Source organism: Hemiscyllium ocellatum, unplaced genomic scaffold (genome assembly GCF_020745735.1).
Source record: "Hemiscyllium ocellatum isolate sHemOce1 unplaced genomic scaffold, sHemOce1.pat.X.cur. scaffold_270_pat_ctg1, whole genome shotgun sequence".
In the NCBI taxonomy this organism is placed as follows: Eukaryota; Metazoa; Chordata; class Chondrichthyes; order Orectolobiformes; family Hemiscylliidae; genus Hemiscyllium; species Hemiscyllium ocellatum.
Window position 1 is genome coordinate 810,234 of NW_026868173.1, and position 20,420 is coordinate 830,653.

Consider the following 20,420-nt stretch of genomic DNA (forward strand, 5'->3'; position numbering starts at 1 on the left):
GAAATTTTATCCGTTCACCCTAAAGCAATGCCCTCTACTTCTGGACACCACCACTCCAGGGAAAACACCTTGTTCGTTTACTCTATTCATGCCCCTCATGATAGTATAAACCTCCATAACATCACCGCTCAGCCTATGGCACTCCGGGGAAACAGTCCCAGCCTTTTATGCCTCAACCTGTAGCTCAATCTCAAACCCTAACAACATCCTTGGAAGTCTTTTTTGAAACCTTTCAAGTTTCACAGCACCCTTCTGATCGGAAGGCCAGAACTGCACACAATATTCCAAACGTGGCCTAACGAATGTCCTGTACAGCAACAGGACCTCCCACATCCTATACTCAACGCTCGAACCAATAAAGGAAAACATACTGAACACCTTCTTCATCATCCTATCTACCTGCAACTTGACTTGCAAAGACTATGAACCCGCAGTCCAAGGTCTCTTTGTTCCGCAAACATCTCCAGGGCCTTGCCATTCAGTGTATAAGTCCTGCCCTGATTTGCTTTTCCAAAATGCAGCACGTCACATTTATCAAAATTAAACCCCATCTCATCAATATCTCATAGTAATCTGAGGTAACCTTCTTGTTTATCCACAATACCTCCAATTTTATATGACCTGCAAACTCATTTACGATACCAAATCATTTAAATGAATGACGAAACAAATCCAGAAATTAACATCCATTTCTCTGAGTTTGAATGTGCTCTGTGTAAATCCTGCCCAATGACTCTGTACCAGAGAAAGGCTGCACATGCGCCTGGCTGCACCTTGCCCCCTACAAAGCTGGCGGCTCCACACGTGTCCAGTGAATTCTTGTCCCAAATAAAGATGGTGACTCGTACTCATGGGTGCAGCCACACTGAGGCAAGTCCCCGTTTACTGAAAACACGAGACTGGGATGTTCAACTTTGTGTTTTCCGATGTGCACATTTTGTTTGTAAAACCTCTCCGCTCATACAGAACCTCTCTCACCTCCTGCTGTTCCACAGACAGCCTTGATGTTTGCGGGTACCTATTCTCTGCCTGATTACTCATTTGTCCTTAGTGTATTTGTACAATCACTTTGGATTCTCCTTAAACCCATTTCCGAAAGCTATGTCATGTCCCCTTTTTGCCCTCCTGGTTTACCTCGAGTATACTCCTACTGCCCCTATACTCCTCTAGGGATTTTCAGAAATACAGCTCTCTGTACCTCCCATATGCCTCCTTCATTTTCTTGACCAGGCCCTCAATTTCTTTCGACAGGCAGCATTCTCTACATCTCCCAGCCTTGGCCTTAACAGGAACATACTGCCTATATACTCTCACTGTCACAGGCCTATGGAGGCAATGGCAGATGAGGACAGAGAAACAATCATTCCCAGTAAAGAGGCAATGTTGGGAAAGATAACAGCCTAAAGGTAGATGGGTCTCCTGGCCCTGATGGAATGCATCCCAGGGACTAAAGAAGATGGTGGGGGTGGGGGAATAACAAATAGACTCGTGACAATTCACTACAATTTGTTGGATTCTGGGATGGTTTGGACAGACTGGAAGCTGCAAATTGATAACATTATTTTTCAAAAAGGACCCGTTAGCTTAACTTCTGTAGTGGAGAAAATGCTTGAATCCCTCGAGGAAGTAGTGGTGAGATATCTGGGTAGAAATTTTCTCATTTCGCAGACACAGCATGGATTCATGAAAGGCAGGTCACGTTTAATGGATTTCCTGGAATTATTTGAGGATACGACGAGAGCGTTGGACAAGGCGGACTCGGGGGAGGTGGTGTACCTGGATTTCCAGAAGGTATTCGGTAAGTTGCCACACAAAAGACTGCTGTATTAGGTAAAGATGCACAGCATTATGGGTAATTATCATTGATACAGGATCGGTTAACAAACAAAAAATACAGAATGGGGATAAATGGGTGTTTGGATTAGTGTTGGCACTACAACTGTTTGCAATTTACACAAATGTTTTGGAGTTGAGGACCAAGTATACGGCGTGAGAGTTCACATTTCATACAAAGATGAGGTAGAGCAGTGTCTGCAGAGACCACTGTCATTCTGCACAGGGATACAGAGAGGTTACGTGGGTGGGTAAGGATCTGGCAGATGGAGTACAATGTTGGGATACGTGAGGTCATCCATTTTTGTCGGACTAACAGCAAACTGGATGATGAAATGATGTAAACATGCAGCAGACTGCTGTGCAGAGGGAGCTGGGTGTCCTTGTGCATGAATCACAGGAAGCTGGTTTGCAGGTACAGCAGGTAATTAAGGCAGTGAAGGGAATATTGTCCTTCATTGCTAGAGGGATGGTTATGCTGCAGCTGTACAGGGGGCTGGGGAGGCCACACCTGGAGTACTGTGTACAGGTTTGGTCTCCTTCCATTAGCAAGGATGTACTGGCACTGCAGGGAGTACAGAGGAAGTTCACTAGTTTGAGTTGGGAGTGGAGGGTTGGTGTATGTGGAGAGATTGAGAAAACTGGTTCTATCGTCATTGTAATTTAGAAGAATGGGAGGTTGGAGAGGAAACAATAAAATTATGAAGGGAGTAGATAAGATAGAAGCAGGGAGGCTATTTCCCCTGGGGGCGGGTCCAACTACAGAGCATAACCTCAAAATAAGGGGGAGCAGATTTAGGACTGAGTTCAGGAGGAGCTTCTTCAGCTAAAGGTTGTGAATCTGTGGAATTCCCTGCTGAGTCCAACATTTGACGTTATCAACTTGAATGCCTTTAAGGCAAAATTAGATTTGTGAACAGGAAAGGAATTAAGGGTTATGGTGAGAGAGCAGGAATGTGGAGCTGAGGCCATGAAAAGATCAGCCCTCATCTTATTGAATGGTAGAGCAGGCTGCAGGGGCCAGATGAAAGTTCTTGCCTTGTGCCATCAAAATTGGCCTTTGCCCAATTCAGAACCTTAACTTTTAGATCTGGTCTATTATTTTCTGTAACTATTTTAAAACTAGTAGAATAATCAGAGAATCCCAAGTGTGGAAGCAGGTCATTCAGCACATCACATTGATACTGACCTGGAGAGCCTCCTAACCTCCCCCTGTAACATTGCATTTGCCAGGGCCAGCCAACCTGCACATCCCTGAACATTATGGGCAATTCAGCCTGGACATTCCACCTAACCTGCACCTTTTTGGACTATGGGAGGAAACCGGAGCACCCGGACAAAATCCATGCAGAAAACCCCAATAAGGTGATCATCCCTTTCTTATTTCCCAGTTCCACCTAATAACTTCACTGGGCATACTTCAGGAATATCTTCCCTAAGCAAAAACATAATGCTATCCAGAATCAAAAATGCCACTCCTCCCCCTCTCCTGTCCCCCTTTCCATTCTTCCAATAGCATCTATACCCTGGAACATTAAGCTGCCAGTCCTATCCATCCCTGAGTGATGCCTCTGTAATTGCTATAATATCCCAGTGCCATGTCCAAAGTCATACCCTAAGCTCATCTGCCTTCCCTGTCAGGCCTCTTCTATTGAGGTAAATGCAGTGCAACTGCTCGGTCCGACTTCATTCTGTGCCTTGCCCTTGCCTGCCTTGACTATTTGACTTCTGAACTGTACCAGCCTCAGACATGTCTCTTTCCTCACTATCTTCTTGGGTTTACACCCACTCCCTCACTGGTTTAATGCCTCCCGAGTATCACCAGCAAATCTCCCTGCCTGGATGTTAGACACCTTCCAATTCAGATACAATCCATCCTTCTTGTGCAGGTCAACTCTACTCCAGAGGAGATCATAATGATCCAAAAAACGTGAATCCTTTTCCCCTGCACCAGCTCCTTAGCCACTCATCCAGCACCTCCTCCTCTATAATATGGACATTTTTCAAGATGTCACCATTTATTTCCCCACATTCTATATCTCCCATGTACTTCTTCACAGTAAACACTGATGCAAAATACTGGTTTTCTATCTCGCCCATCGCCTGCAGCTCCACACAATGGCTGCCTTGCTGATCTTTGCGGGTCTCTTATTTTCTCCCTAGTTAGCCTTTTGTTCTTCATGTATTTATAAAAGCTCTTTGGATTATCCTTAACCTTATTCGCCAAAGCTATCTCACGTCCATTTTTTGCCTCCTGATTTCCCTCTGAATTATACTCCTAATGCCTTTATACTCAAAAGGACTTTTTGGATTGGAATAAATGCAAAATATAACATCCTGACAAAACAAACGAGGGTAGGACTTACACTCAATAAAAGTAGGGCCTTGAGTAGTGATATGGGAACAAAGAGACCGAGGGCTTCACGTTTTTGAAGTTTGTGTTACATGTAGACAGGGTGGTTAAGAAGGTGCTCAGCACACTGACCATCATTATTCAGACCTTGGAGTACAGGAATTGGGACATTATGTTGAGGATGTACAGGACGTTGGAAGGCCCCTTCTGGAATACTCTGTCCAGATCTGGTTGTGCTGTTATAGGAAGGATATTATTAAATTGGAGCAGGTTCAGAAGAGATTGACCAGCATGTTGCCATGAATGGAGGGATTGTATTATAAGGAGAGGCTGGATAGGCTGGGAATTTTTTCAATGGAGTGCAGAAGGTTGAGGGGTGACCTTATGAGAGTTTTTTAAAATCAGAAAGAGTGTAGATAAGGGGGATAGCCGGGGAAGAGGGGGATTCAAAACTCGGGTGCATTCATTTTGGGAAGAGATGAGAAAGGTTTGAGAAAAGACATTAAGGTTTCAAAAAAAATGTGTGGAATGAACTTCCAGAGGAAGTGATAGCTGTGAATACAATTACAATATTTAAAAGACATTCAGATAAGTTTGTGAGAAGATTTGTAGCTCGGCTGCTTGTTGTTGTGGTTCTGTTTGCCGAGCTGGGAGTTTTTGTTGCAAACGTTTCGTCCCCTTTCTAGGTGACATCCCAAGCACTGAAGGTGTTACTTAGAAAGGGGACGAAACGTTTGCAACAAAAACTCCCAGCTCGGCGAACAGAACCACAACAACATTCAGAGAAGTACATAAATAGGAAATATTTGGATGGATGTGGACCAAGCGGAGGCCGGTACAATTAGTTCAGTTTGCAATTATGGTCGGCATGGACTGGTTGGACCACAGGGCATGTTTCCTTGCTGTATAACATTATGACTCCAATTCTCACTAACTCTAAATTCCTCCATCCTCAACTCTCCTGATCACTGTCACTTCATCCAGCCTCATAACTCATCCTTATTTATATAATTCCTCACCAGCCACAGAACGCTCCCTATCTCATGTCTCCAGTTTCTCAAATCTCTGCGATATGTGCCTTTCTTTAGTTCCAGCCTGGAGGATGCCCTCATTCACTCCGATTGGTTGGACGACTTGGTCCTCCAGTACTGCCCTCTGGCCCTATTGGCCTGCGCTGACATCGATCATCCGGGGCCCGTTGTGAGGTGAGTGGTGGGATCCTCCCTCTCTCTGCCCTGGGATGAGCTTCAACATTCACAGTCAACGGGGCAGTATCACAGAGCACAGAGGCTGGGGGCTATTCAGCCCATTTGGGATGTATCCTCTCCCTCTGGAGATGCTGCAAATCGGTCCCAACTCCCTTTCCATTTGCCCATAGCCCCCCCAAATCTTCCCTTAAAATGTAAAATTCCAAATCTGTTTATGAATAACTGCTGAGTCTGTCCAGCTGCCATTCAGACTGTTCCAGATGCTCAGAACATACTGAATAAAATAACGTTCACATATTATTTGCTAATTACCTGAAAATAGTTACTAAAATTGTGATATTGTTAACAATTCCCCTCTCTCTGCAAATGAAAATATCCTAGAAACAAATTTTTACTGGTTCAAAATCACTGCTTAACCTTCTCATCTCCAAGAACAAGTATCTGTGCTACTGCGAGCTTTCCACAAAAGAGGAACACATCTAATTTTCATTTATTAGTGTCATAGAGATGTACAGCACAGAAACAGATCTTTGGTCCAATTTGTCCATGCCAACCAGGAATCCTCAACAAATGGAGCCCCATTTGCCAGCAATTGGTCCGTAGTATTCAAAACTCTTCCTCTTCACGTACCCAATCGGATGCCTTTCAAATGTTGTAATTGTATCAGCCTCCACTACATCATCTGGCAGCTCATTCCACACACACACCACACACAGCTTGAAAACCTTGCCTCTTAGATCCGTTTTAAATCTTTGCCCTCTCAATATAAGCCCATGCGATTTTGTTTTGAACCCACCTAACCTGGGGGAAAAGACCCTGTTTGTTCACCTTATCCATGCCCCTCATGATTTTATTAATCTCCATGAAGTCACCTCTCATTCTTTGACTCTTCAGGGAAATTAACCCTGGCCTACTCAGCCTCTCCCTATAGCCCAAATCCTCCAACACTAGCAAAGTCTTTGTAAATCTTGTCTGAACTCTTTCAAGATTCACAATATCAGAATAGGGAATTTCGAACTTAAAACAGAATTCCTGAAATGGCTTAATCAATGTCCTGTCCAGCCACAATTTGACGTCCCAGCTTCTGTACTCACAACGCATTGACCAATAAATATAAGCATACCCCAAACACCACCTTCACTAGCCTGCTTACCTGCAACTCTATTTTCAAGGAACAATGAACCTGCATTCCATGGTCTCTATATTCAGCAACATTCCCAAGGACTTTACCATTAAGTGTATAAGTCCTGCCCTGATTTGCCTTTCCAAAATCCAACAGCTTACGTTTGTCTAAATTGAACCCAGTCTGCCATTCCTCGCCCCAATGGCCCATCTGGTCAAGATCCTGTTGAATTCTGAACTAACCTTCTTCATTGTCCAGTACACCTCCAATTTCGGTGTCTTCTGTAAACCTACTGATCGTATCTCATATATTCACATTCAAGTCAATTATTTAAGGACCCAATATCCACTCCTGCAGCACACTGCTGCTCACAGGCCTCCAGTCCACAAAGCAAACCACTTTCAACACCTTCTGCCTCCTACCTTCAAGCCAGTTTTGCATCCAAATGGCTAGTTCTCCCAACACCTCCTGTTATCTAACCTTGCTAACCAGTCTGCTTTGTGGAACATCATTCAGTGTCCATATAGACAACGTCCACAGTCTGCCTTCATCGATCATCTTTGTCACATCTTCAAAAACACTCAATCAAGTTTGAGAGAGAGAGAGAGAAAATTTCCCACACACAAAGCCATGTTAACTATCCCTAATCATTCCTCATCTTTCCAAATACATGTACTCTGTATTTGAATCACTGTTCTCTTGTTCCCTGGCCTTTCCTAAACATCCAGTACTACCTCCTCTGTAGGATGGCCAGGAGCCGGGCAGCAGTGGACAATTCATTTACAGAAAGGTCTGTGAACATAATAGTAAAATACTAAACAGAGCAAAAATACACTCAGAGACTGAGGAAGCTAGATAACAAACAAGTAGACATCAAGGAGCTCAGAGGCGAATCAGAGCAGTGTTCACTTTTATGATCCCACAGTCAGAGACATCTAGCACAGAAACAGACTCTTCAGTCCAACCAGTCTATGCCAACTAGATATTCTAACCTAATCTATTCCTATTTGCCAGCACTTGGCCAACACCCCTCTGAACCCTTCCTATTCCAATGTCTTTGAAATGTTACAATTTTTGTTGCTCTTTCAGTTCCTGTCACCTCTCACCGTAAACCTATATCCTCTAGTTCTGGGCTCCACCACCCTAGGGTAAACACCTTGTCTATTCACGCTATCCATGCCCCTCACTATTATATAAACCTCTTCAACATCACCTCAGCCTATGACACTCCAGGGAAAATGGCCCTAGCCTATTATGCCTCTCCCTGCAACTCAAATCCTCCAACCCTGGCAACATCCTTGAAAATCAATTCTTAAACCTTTCAAGTTTCAGTGCCTCCTTCTAACAAGAGGGAGACCAGAATTGCACACAATATTCCAAAAGTGACATAACCAATGTCCTGTCCAGCTCCTTTACTCAATGCGCTGACCAATAAAGGGAAGCATACCAAATGCCTTCTTAACTATCTTATCGACCTGTGACTCTACTTTCAAGGAACTGTGAACCTGCATTCCAAGGTCTCTTTGTTCAACAAGACTCTCCAAGACCTTACAATTCAGTGTGTCAGTCCTGCTCTGATTTGCTTTTCTAAAATGCTGCACCTCACATTTATCTAAATTAAACCCATCTGCCACTCCCCAGCCCATTCGTCCATCTGATCAATATCCCATTGTATTCTGAAATAATCTTTATCACTGACCACAACACCAACAATTTTGGTATCACCTGCAAACTTACTAACTGTACCGTCTCTATTCACACTCAAATCATTTAAATGAATGACGAAACAAATCCAGAGAAAATGCTCTGTGCTCTGTGCAAATCCTGCCCCATGACTCTACCACATACTCCCCTCTGAACTTTGCCCCCTACAAAGCTGGCGGACGCACGTGTCCAGTGAATCGTTGCCCCGAATAAAGATGGCGGCACTTACTCGAGTCAATCGCGAGATGAGGCATTTTCCCATTCACTGCCAAAACGAGACTGTAAGTTTCAAATTTGTATTTTCCGATGTGCACCAAATGTTTGCAAAACCTCTCATCTCAGATCAACACCATTTCCCTCCCACTTCCTGCTGTTTATTTATTTCCTTACCGACAGCTCTACGCCCGCACATTCGCGCCGTCCGTGAGGATGATCACATGGTATAATCAAGTCCCGCCTCTCATTCACTCTGATTGGTCGGAGGGCCAACTGCCCCGCCTGTTCCTCCAGCCCCGCCCCTGCCCTTCCATTGGTCCGCCGCTGACATCAATCATCCGGGGACCATTGTTGGCTTGAGCATGCGCACTGCTTCGTGGTTTTTATTGCAAGAGTGAGGGACAAAGTTAAAAACACACAACCACCTGATGGAGCAGCAGCGCTAGTGCTTCCAAATAAACCTGTTGTACTGTCAATTTTAATTTTGTCCATCCTAACCCAACATCAGCATCTGCAAGTCACGAGTGAGGGAGGAATGCATTACATAAGAACTAGGAACAGGAGAAGGCCATCCTGCCCTTTGAGCTTGCTCTGCCATTCAATAAGATCATGGCTGATCATTTCGTGGACGCAGAACCATTTACCCAAGTTCTCACTGTATTCTTTAATTAATTATTTCTTTTTTGAAAAAAAGGTATATTTGCTTTAAAAACGTTTACTGAACTAGCATCAACTACTTCCCTGCGCAATGAATTCCATTGAGGTTAAGAACTTCCTTTTCAATTCAGTCCTAAATTTGCTGCCTCTAATCTTGAGGTGATGCCCTCTTGTCCTAGATTCACCTGCCAGTGGAAACATCCTCTCTACTTCTATTTTATCCATTTCATTCATTATTTTATATGTTTCCATTCTTCTGAATTCCAATGAGTATAATCCCAACTTACTCAGTCTCTGTTAAACCATCCCCCTCAACTCTGAAATCAACCTAGTAAACCTCCTCTACATCCCCTCTAGTACCAGTATATCCTTTCTCAACGAAGGAGATAAAAACTACATGGAGTACTCCAGGTGTGACCTCACCAGCACCCAATACAGCTGGAACATAACCTCTGCTTTTGAGCACAATCCCTTCAGCAACGAAGGACAAACTTGCATTTGCCTTCTGAATTGGTTGTTGTACCTGGTGACCAACCTTCATGTAGTAGGATACACAGGTGCCTCTGCTTAGCAAATAATGCAACTTTTTAAAATTCAAGTCATAATCTCTTTTTTATTGTTATTCCAACCAAACAGTATGATTTTACATTTATGAACATTATATTCCATATGACCGACCATTGCCCACTCACTCAATGTATCTATGTTCCTCTGCAAAGTTTCACCGTCCTCCACACACTTTGTCCTGCTACTCTTAGTCTCACATGCAAACTTTGACACCCTACATGTGGTCCCCAACTCCAAATCATCTGTATCAATTCTAAATGATCGCAGTCCCAACACTGATCCCTGAGGCACACTACTAGTCACTGATTGCCAACCAGAAAAATATGCATTTATCCCCAAACTTTGCTTCCTGTTAGTCAACCAATCTTCTATCCATGCTAATACCCTACCCCTAACACCATGCACCCTTATATTATGAAACAGCCTCTTGCACAGCACCTTGTTGATGGCCTTTTGGAAATCCAGCTACACTGCATCCACTGGTTTCCGTTGTCCACCTTGCTCGAAATGTCTTCATAGAATTCCAAAAGATTTGTCAAACATGACATGCACTTTGGGACAATTTCTGTCAAGTCCCTTCTATTTCTTCCTTGATAATAGACCCAAGCATCTTTCCCGCTACAGAGAAGAAGCTAACTGGGGTATAATTCTCCATTTTTTGTCCACCTCCTTTTTAAAATAGTGGTGTCACTTTTGCTGCTTTCCAATCTGCTGGGACTGCCACAATGTCCAGTGAAGTTTGGAAAATTACTGTCAGTGCATTTGCTATTTCTCCTGGCATCTCTTTTAGTACCCTGGGATACATTCTGTCATGGCCAGGAGAATTTTCTTTTATTAGCTCAATTCCCTCTAACAGTCCAACACTAGCTGTTCTGTTAAAATGATAGTTTCCAAATCCTCACTTACCTTTGTTTCTTTGTTAATTACTGGAAAGATATTAGTATCCTCCACTCTGATGTTCCATCACTAAATGCTCCTCCTCATTTTCCAAAGGACCGACATTTACTTTAGCCACTCTTTTCTCATTATGTATGTTAATATAAACTTTTCCTATCTGTCTTTATAGTCTATGCTAGTTTATTTTTCTCATGTTTTATCTGACATATCTTTGTAGCTCTTCTGTGGCTTTCTGTTGACCTATAAAGTTTTCCCAGTTCTAGTTTCATGCTGGTTTTGGCCACTTTGTATGCCTTTCAATTTGATCACTTTCCTTAGATACCCATTACAGAGAACACATTTTCTTACAGTCCTTCCCTTTGGCTGGAATATACCTTTGCTGAGGACTTTGTAAAATGTCTTTGAAAATCTTCCACTGCTCATCAACTGTCCCACCATAAAATCTTTGTTTCCAGTCTACGTTTTCCAGGTTCTTCCTCATTCTATTGTAGTTCCCCATGTCCAAGCACAGGATCCAAGTATTAGGTTTTATCTTCACACTCTCCATATGTATTAAATTCAACCGAACAGTGATCAATTCTTCCGAGAGGATCCCTAACTCTGAGGTCACTAATTATTCCTGTCTCATTGCACAGGGGCCAGATCTTGGATAGCTTGCTCCCTTGTCAATTCCATTTCATACTGGTCAAAAAAACTATCATGGATACACGTAAAGAACTCCTCAAAGCTACCCTGACTGAGCTGGTTTGACCAATCTACACGTAGATTAAAATCACCCATGATAATAACCGTAACATTTTTACAGGCATTAGTTATTTCTTTGTTTATTGCCCATCCCAATGTGATGTTATTATTTGGTGGCATATAGAGTGCACCTATCAGTGACTTCCTTGTTAGAATTTTGAATGTGTCATTCCTGTTTCTCCTAATGTACAGCAATAACAACAACTACTTGCATCGTATTGATTCTTTCACAATGGCAAATCTCCTAAGGTGATTCATGGATGATCAAAACATTGATTAAGGAGAATGATTTTTTAAAAATCTTAAAGGAGAATAGAAAATGTTAAGGAGACTATTTGACAGATTTCTGCCCTTGACAGCTCCAATTGTAGAGTCATGCAAGTGGGGTGGTTTGGAAAGGGACCATGCAAAGGGGAAATGGAGGAGTGCAAGCAGTGTATAAGGTCTTAAGGACAGAGGAGATTCCAGACTGAGTCTGTTGGTCATAGACACTGTGGCTGCCTCATGGAGTTTGAAGCTGAAAATGTGTTGCTGGTTAAAGCGCAGCAGAACAGGGAGCATCCAAGGAACAGGAAATTCGACGTTTTGGGCAAAAGCCCTTCATCAGGAATCTCCCTGATGAAGGGCTTTTGCCCGAAACGTCGAATTTCCTTTTCCTTGGATGCTGCCTGACCTGCTGCGCTTTAACCAGCAACACATTTTCAGCTCTGATCTCCAGCATCTGCAGACCTCACTTTTTACTCATGGAGTTTGAAGCACTGCAATGGTCCATGCAAGTCATATTAGTCAAGGATAGTATAACGGTGGCTGAGAGTACTTTTGATAAAGACTTGATTACTGAGGTAGTGTGGGCTGAGGTTAGAACAGGAGAGGAGAGGTCGCACTGCTTGGAATTTTTCTATAGCCTCCACAGATTTCCAGGGAAGTGGAAGAGAAGATTTGCAAAATTATTCTGGGTAAGAGCAAAAGTATCAGGGTGGTCATTATGGGGGACTTTAGCTTCCCAAACATTAACTGTGAATGCTATAAACCCACTACGTTGGATGAATTAGTTTTTGTCCAGTGTGTACAGGAGGGTTTCCTGACACACTATATCGAAGGGCCGACAAGTGGGGAGGCCACATTGGATCTGGTGCTTGGTAATGAACCAGACCAGGTGATTGATTTAGTTTTAGGTGAGCACTTTGGAGAGAGTGACCATAATTCAGATGCCTTTAGTTTTGCAATGGAAAGGGACAGGTACATGCCACAGGGCAAGAGTTATCAATGGGGCGAGGACAATTATAATGCAATTAGGCAGGAATTAGGATGCATAGAATAGGGTAGCAAAATGCAGGGGATGCAGACAATGGAAATGTGGAGCTGGTTTAAGGAACAGACATTGCATATTCTTGATAGGTGCTTCCTGTCCGGCCAGGAGGAAGTGATAAGATAAGGGAACCGTGGTTTACTACAGAAACTGCATCGCTTGATACGAAGAAGAAGGAGGCTTATGTGTTGATGAGGCAAACTGGTTCAGATGGGGAGGTGGAGTGTTCCAGATCAGCTAGGAAGGATTTAAAGAGAGAGTTAAGAAGAACAAAGATAGGACGCAAGCAGTCTTTAGCAAATAGAATAAAGGAGAACCCTAAAGTTTTCTATAGGTATGTGAGGAATAAGAGGATATGGTAGGAATATGTCCAATCAAAGGGAAGTTGAGTGTGTACCCTTTGGAGCTCAGAGAGGTGCAAATGAATATTTCTCGTCGGTTTTCACTCATGAAAAGGAGAGTGTGGTAGAGCAGAAGAATGTGGTACGAGATATTAGACTAGAAAGGATCAAGATTGTTTCGAAACAGGTGTTTTCAGTTCTAGAAGGAGTGAAAGTAGACAAGTCCCCTAGGCCGGATGGGATTTATCCAAGGATTCTCTGGGAAGCTAGGGAGGAGATAACAGAGCCTTTGGCTTTGATATTTGAGTCGTCATTGTCTACAGGTTTAGTACCAGAGGACTGGAGAATTCCAAGTGTTGTGCCTTTCTTCAAGAAAGGCAGTAGAGATGACCCAGGTAATTATACACCAGTGTGCCTGACTTCTGTTGTAGGAAAGGTTTTGAAAGGAATGTAAGAGATAAGATTTATAATCATCTAGCAAACAACAATTTGACTTCAGATAATCAACATGGTTACGTCAAGGGCAGGTCATGTCTCACAAACCTCATTGAGTTTTTTTGAGAAGGTGACTAAGCATGTAGATGAGGGTAGGGCAGTTGACATGGTATACCTGGACTTCAGTAAAGCTTTTGATAAGGTTCCACATCGTAGGCTGTTGGAGAAAATTCAGATACACGAAAATGAGGTTGATTCAGCAGTTTGGATTAGAAACTGGTTTTCTAAAGGAAGACAGACAGCGAGTGCTGGTTGATGGAAAATATTCAACTGGAGTCCAGTTACTAGTGGTGTGCCATAAAAATCTGTTTTGGGACCACAGCTGTTTCTCACTTTTAGAAATGACTTAGACGCAGGCATAGGTGGAAGACACTAAAGTCGGTGGAGTAGTGGATAGTGTGGAAATGTGTTACAGGTTGCAGAGGGACTTTGATAAACTGCAGAATTGGGCTGAGAGGTGGCAAATGGAGTTCAATGCAGCTAAAAGTGAGGTGATGCCCTTTGAGAAGAATAACAGGAAGGCAGAGTACTGGGTCAATGGAAAGATTCTTGGTAGTGTGGATGTGTAGAGGGATGTTGGAATCCATGTACATAGATCCCTGAAAGTTGCCACCCAGGTGGATAGTACTGTTAAGAAGGCATACGGTGTGTTAGGTTTCATTCATAGTGTAATTGAGTTCCAGAGCCGCAATATCATGCTGCAAATATACAAAACGCTGGTGCGGCTGCACTTGGAATATTGTGTGCAGTTCTGGTGCCCATATTTCGGGAATGGCATGGAAGAAGTGGAAAAGGTGCAGAGGAGACTAACCAGGATGTTGCCTAGTCTGGAGAGGAGGTCTTATGAGGAACGGCTGAGAGAGTTGAACCTGTTCTACTTGGCAAGAAGAAGGCCAAGAGTGAATTTGATAGAGACATACAAGATGATCAGACGCTTAGATAGGGGAGACAGTGGAAGGGTTTTTCTAGGATGATGATGTCAGTGTTCATGAGGGGCATAACTGCAAATGAGGAGTGATAGATTTCAGACAGATGTCAGAGGCAGGTTCTTTACTCAGAGAGTGGTAAGGGCGTGGAATGTACTACCTGCTAATGTAGACAACTCAGCCACATCAGGAAGATTTAAACAATCCTTAGATAAGCACATGGGTGATTTTGGGATAGTGTAGAGGGACGAGCTGAGAACAGTTCACAGGTCGGCGCAACATCAAGGACTGAAGGGCCTGCTCTACGCTGTATTGTTCTATGACTATTGTGCTACAAGAGATATCTGCTGTCTTAAACAGAGTGACAGATCTTATATTGTGGGCTTACGAAACATCACTGATCTCTACCAAACATGTACGAGGTAAAGTCAGGGCAATAATAAGATGCTGCAAAAGGAGGGGAACAGGTAATCCCGCACACAAAACCCTGCTCCTTCTCATCTATTTTCACCTCCAAAACTGAGGGCCTTCCAGAAAAGCAGCTCCATATCCCACCACAATACTTTGCCCCACACTCGTGGTATCTGGCTGTGCACGAGGAGTGGAACAGTCTGTACTGGGACCCACTGGGGTCCTGAAACCCTAAAGACTAAACTCATCACAGCATTGAGAGCCCCACGACATTGTATGCATTTTCTTTTGTTTTTAATCTGTTCCTGACTTCCCTTGTTTTTCCAAATGAACCTGTTCAAAGTTGTTTTCCACACACCTGCACAAACTGTAAATTGAACTCAGGTCTCTCCGTCCAAGATTCGGGATATTTTCACATCACAAGGCATCAGTTCTCACTTCCCATGTCCTTCAGCTTGCTGAGTTACGCCTGAATCAACTCTGCAATTGGGAGGAAGGGGCGGAACTGGAGGACCGAACAGAGGCCGGTCCGCCAACCAGAGTGAGTGAGGAGCGGGGCCAATGCATTCTCGGGGAATGATTGGTCAGAAAGCAAACTGTTTTGCACGATTGTGATCATTCTCACTCCACAGTGGGGCATGAAACCTCTCTCATAAATCAATGTGAGATTTTAAGAAGTAGTTGAAATGTAAGTCTGATAACGTACATATTTCCAATCGATTCACACAACTAGAGTAAGAAACTTATTTTCAAACTCCCAGAACAATTGATAATTTACATATCTGGCCAGTATGGTTAAGTTAGACCGAACAATCTGCTTGCATGCTAGACATCTCTATGTCTCTATCTCGACATAAAATTTGTTAATGACAAATATTTCACCCATGATTCCTTGCAGGTATGAATATTCTCTATCAACTCACCAATAACCTCAGACGCACGCGCAGTTTGGTTCCTATGTGGCCCATGCGCAGTGTCACATTGATCAGGACAGGGAGAGAGACATGGAGCTGCTTTCTCCGGCAGCGGCTGCGATCGGCTTCAGAGAGCGGCGCTCAGAGCAGGGGTGTGGGAGCCTCGCTGGGAGAAAGGAGCGGAGAGAATTCACAAGTCCCCGATACAGGTAAAACAAAACCGCAAAAGCCCCTCCAGGCCCGGGGAAGGAGGTGGCGGTCTCTGATCAGGGAAGCGGCCCAGGGTCACGGCCGCCATTTGTTTGAGGAAAGAGGGAGCGCGGGCCCAAGCGCCGCCATCTTGTGAAGGTCAAAGTGCAGGAGGGCGGGGCTATCGGGGTCTGTAGACCAATCAGAAGAAAGGGAAGACACATTGTTATTCATGAATTCCATGAACACAGCGTCACTGGGCGGTCCCGCAGGAATCTCCTCTCTCAGTCCCTGCTGTGATGTTTCACCCCAATCACAACCAGCAGCTCTCCTCCTCTCTCAGCTCCCCTTCTGTCCTTCCTGCAGCATCTGTCCCCTGGGGCATTGAGCTGCCTGTCCTGTCCCTCCCTCAGCTGTTGTTCTGTAATACCTGTGATATGCCAGTCCCATCTTAGATTACTTCACTAAAGACATCAATGCACCCGATGGATTTCTCTTAACATCAGCAATTGTTTAATACTCACTTGCAGGTTTTTAATTATATCTTTTTTTGAAGCAATTAATTCACATTCAATCATTTGCAATGGTGGGATTTGAAACTGTGTCCAGAGAACATTTGTTGAGTTTCTGGATAAATTGCCTCACATCATGCCACTAGGACATCACTTCACCTGTTCATAGCTTGCACATCCCAGTGCAACATGAATCGAAACCCTATCTTTTTGCACCATTGTTTAATCCCGAACTCTGGTGATATTACTCAGTATCCCTCCATGTGGGGTCCCTCACCGTGTGGGTCTAATTGCTGCCTCTATCAATGTCTCTTACTCTTGCAGCTACTCCAGATCCTGAGCCAACAGAATTCTCCACTTCAGAGAGATGAGGCAGTACAGGCCCGGAATGGAGACTGGGATTTTCCAGATCTCTGTGGGCTCAGTGCCATTCTACATGTGTAACCCTCAAAAGTATCAATCTGATTTCCTATTCTGCCTATTTGTGTGTCTTCTACAGATACTCAGGGAGTTCGTGACTCAATAGACTTGCCAACTGCTGGTTGGGAAGATGATTTGTCAGCCAGAGAGACAAAGGTCAGGGAGGTCGGGAGCCTTCAATAAATCCTGCCGCCAGGTAAGATCACTCACAGTGCACAGAGCAGAGAGCAGTGAGAGGGCTCCAAACATCAGCTACCAGGACATGACACAGATATAGTGCTGGAGGGGGAGCACAGTACAGACACACCTCAGGCTCAATCACCACCCCTACTTTAAGTTTTATTGTACTGAGTCAGCATCTGGAATTCCCAGTTTTCTATCCAGGCCTGTGCTGTCTTGGTGAACACCAGGACAACAGAGGGGAATGCAGGCCTTCAAAGAGATGGTGGGAATGCTGCCTGGGATCTTTCTGTTCCCTAATTCCTCTCCAACACTGTATCTATGTTCTCGTCTTGTGGATCAGTGTCTTCAATCATTCTAACAACTATAAAATTCCTATCTCTGTCATGTCCTCTCCTCTCACCAATTTCTTGACGTATTTGAAATGTCCAGTCCAGATCCCATCCACATCGCTGAAACTTGCGTCAGTTTCTACAACATGCCTTGTCTCGATAGGCTCCTCCTCCAACAACCGAAGACATTGGGTCTGTTTCTGTGCTGCATGATTCTTTGTTCGAGGTTTCCTAAACGGAATGAGTTGGCCCATTTCCCTTCACACCTTCTCCTCTCCATGTACCTGCCCAAGTGTCTTTTCCATGTTTTAATTGTACTTATTTTTACCATTTCCTCTGGCAGTCCATTCTGTCTATGCACCATCCTCTGTGGAAAATGTTGCCCCTCAGCTCCCTCTTTAAATTCTTGCTCTCTCACTCCACGTTTATGCCTCTAGCTTTGGACTCACCTACCCTTGGCAATTCACGTTAGTTAGGCCTTACATTGTTTCATAAACCTTCATAAGATCAACCTGTAGCCTTATTGATGACAGTGTTACGAATATCTCCAACTCATGTACTCAATGCGCTGGCCAATGAAGGCAAGTGTGCCAAATGCTGCTTTCCCCACCCTGTCCACCTGTGATGTCACTTCCAAGAAACAATGTAACTGCAGCCCTTGGTCTCTCTCTGTTCGACAACACTGTCTAGGGCCCGAACATTAACTGTGTTAGTCCTCTCTGGTTTGTCTGAACTAAATCCAACACCTGAATTAAACTCCATCTTTCATTCCTTGGCCCACTGGCCCAGTTGATTAACATCCCCTTCGATATCTATATCCCCTGCCCACTCTTCCACTAATCTTGGTATCCAGATACTCCTATATTTTCACTCAAATTGTGTATGTAAATGGTGCACTACAGTGATTCCAGCACCAATCCTGACAGCACACTACTGGTCAGAGGCTTCCAGTCTGAACAACAACCCTCTGTCTCCCACTGTCATCCCATTGTGCATCCAGTTGGCTAGTTCTCCCTGACCCCTTGTGACCTACCCTTACTAACCAATGTATCATGTTACACCCTGACCAAGGGTTTGCTGAAGCCAGAAACAACGTCTGTTGCTCTGCCGTGATCTACCTTTTTTTCACATCTTGAACAAACTCAAGCCAAGTTTGTGAGACATGTTTTCCCACGCACAAAGCCAGGCTGGCTGTTCGTAATCAGTCCATATCTTTCCAAATGCATGTAATTCCTACCTCTCAGAATGACCTCCAACACCTGACCCACCCTGATGTCTGGCTCATCAGTCTGTAGTTCCCTGGCTTCCTCTTGCAGCCTTTCTTAATTAATGACACAACATTATAATCATAGTCAGAGAGTCATACCGCATTGTTTGGTTAATGCTAACCATACTCTAAAACTGATCTTGTCCTACCTGCCTGTTCCTTGATCATATCCCTTCAAATCTTTCCTATTCCTGTCCTAATTCTAATGTCTTTTAAACATTGCAATTTTCCGCACATTCACCCCTTCCTTGGGAAGTTCATTCCACACACAACCCATCCTCTGTGTGACAATGTGACCCTCGCGTCATTTTTTAAATGTCTCTCCTCTAAACTTAAGAATGTAGTGCCTTGCCTTGAAACTCCCCTGACCGTGGGAAAAGACAACTCCCATTAACTCTATCTATCCCCCGCATTATTTTATAAACTTCTATGAGGTCATCTGTCAACATTCAGGTTTCAATGAAAAAATACCAACCTATCCAGCCTTTCTTTATAACTGTAACCCTCCATAACCAGCCACATCCCAGTGGATCTCATCTGAACCCTCTCCAGCTTAATAGTATTCTTCCTCTAACTGGGCGACCAGAGTTGGACACAGCATTCCAGAAGTGGACTCACCAATGGTCTGTATAATCTCAATGCGACTTCCCAACTCCTAAATCCAAAGGACAGAGCAATGAAAGCAAGTGTGGCAAGCACCTTTATAACCATCCTATCTCTCCATGTTGCAAACTTCAAAGAAATATGTATCTGTACCTCGATGTCCCTCTGTTCTACAACACTACCGAAGGTCTTACCATTAATTGTATAAGTCCTGCCCGTGTTTGTTGCACCAATCGCATTACCTCACATTACACGAATTGAACTCCATCTACAGTTTTTCAGTCTTTCACACATTTCATCAGGATCCCTTTTGTAATCTCAGAAAACCTTCTTCACTGTCCACAATTCCACTTTCCAGTCTACCTGCCTATCACACATGGTACAAATATCTCTGCTAGGGGCCCTACAATGTCTTCACCAGCTTCCCACAATGTCCTGAGCTACATTTGATCAGGTCCTGGGGATTTATCTACCTTTGTGTTTTAAAACTTCCAGCACCTCCTCTTCGATAATGTGGACTCATTTCAAGACATTGGCTCATAGAGATGTACAGCATGGAAACAGATCCTTTGGACCAACTCCTGCATGACGTATCTAGTCACATTTGCCAGAACTTTGCCAATATCCCTCTAAACCCTTCCTATTCATACATTTAAAAGGCACTTGGATGGGTGTATTTCTATCAGCCTCCACTATTTCCTCTGGCAGCTTATTCCATACACTCTGCAGGAACCAGTTGTCCTTTAGCTCCCTTTGAAAAGTTCCCCTCGCACTTTAAAGCAATTCCCTGTTGGTTTAGAATCCTCCAGCCCTTGGGAAAAGACCTTGTCGATTGACCCTATCGCTGACCATCATGATTTTAAACACTTTTATCAGGTAACTCCTCAGCCTCCCATGTTCAAGTGAAAACAGCCCCAGTTTATTCAGGCTTTTCCCTGAAGCGCAAACCCTCCAACCCTCGCAACATCCTTGTTCATTTCTTCTGAACCCTTTCAAGTTCCATAACATCCTTCCTGTGGCATTGAGACCAGAATTGCACAGTGTTCCAATAATAGTCAGGACAAACACTGTTTAGTTCCCTGAGTTCCCCAGTATTTATCCACTGTAAGTTCCAAAGTGAAATATTTGTTTTGCATCCTGTAATTCCACACATCGTTGGCTTCATTGATCATTGAGCATACTGGTTTTGTCCCTTGTTTGTCTTTTGCTCTTAATACAG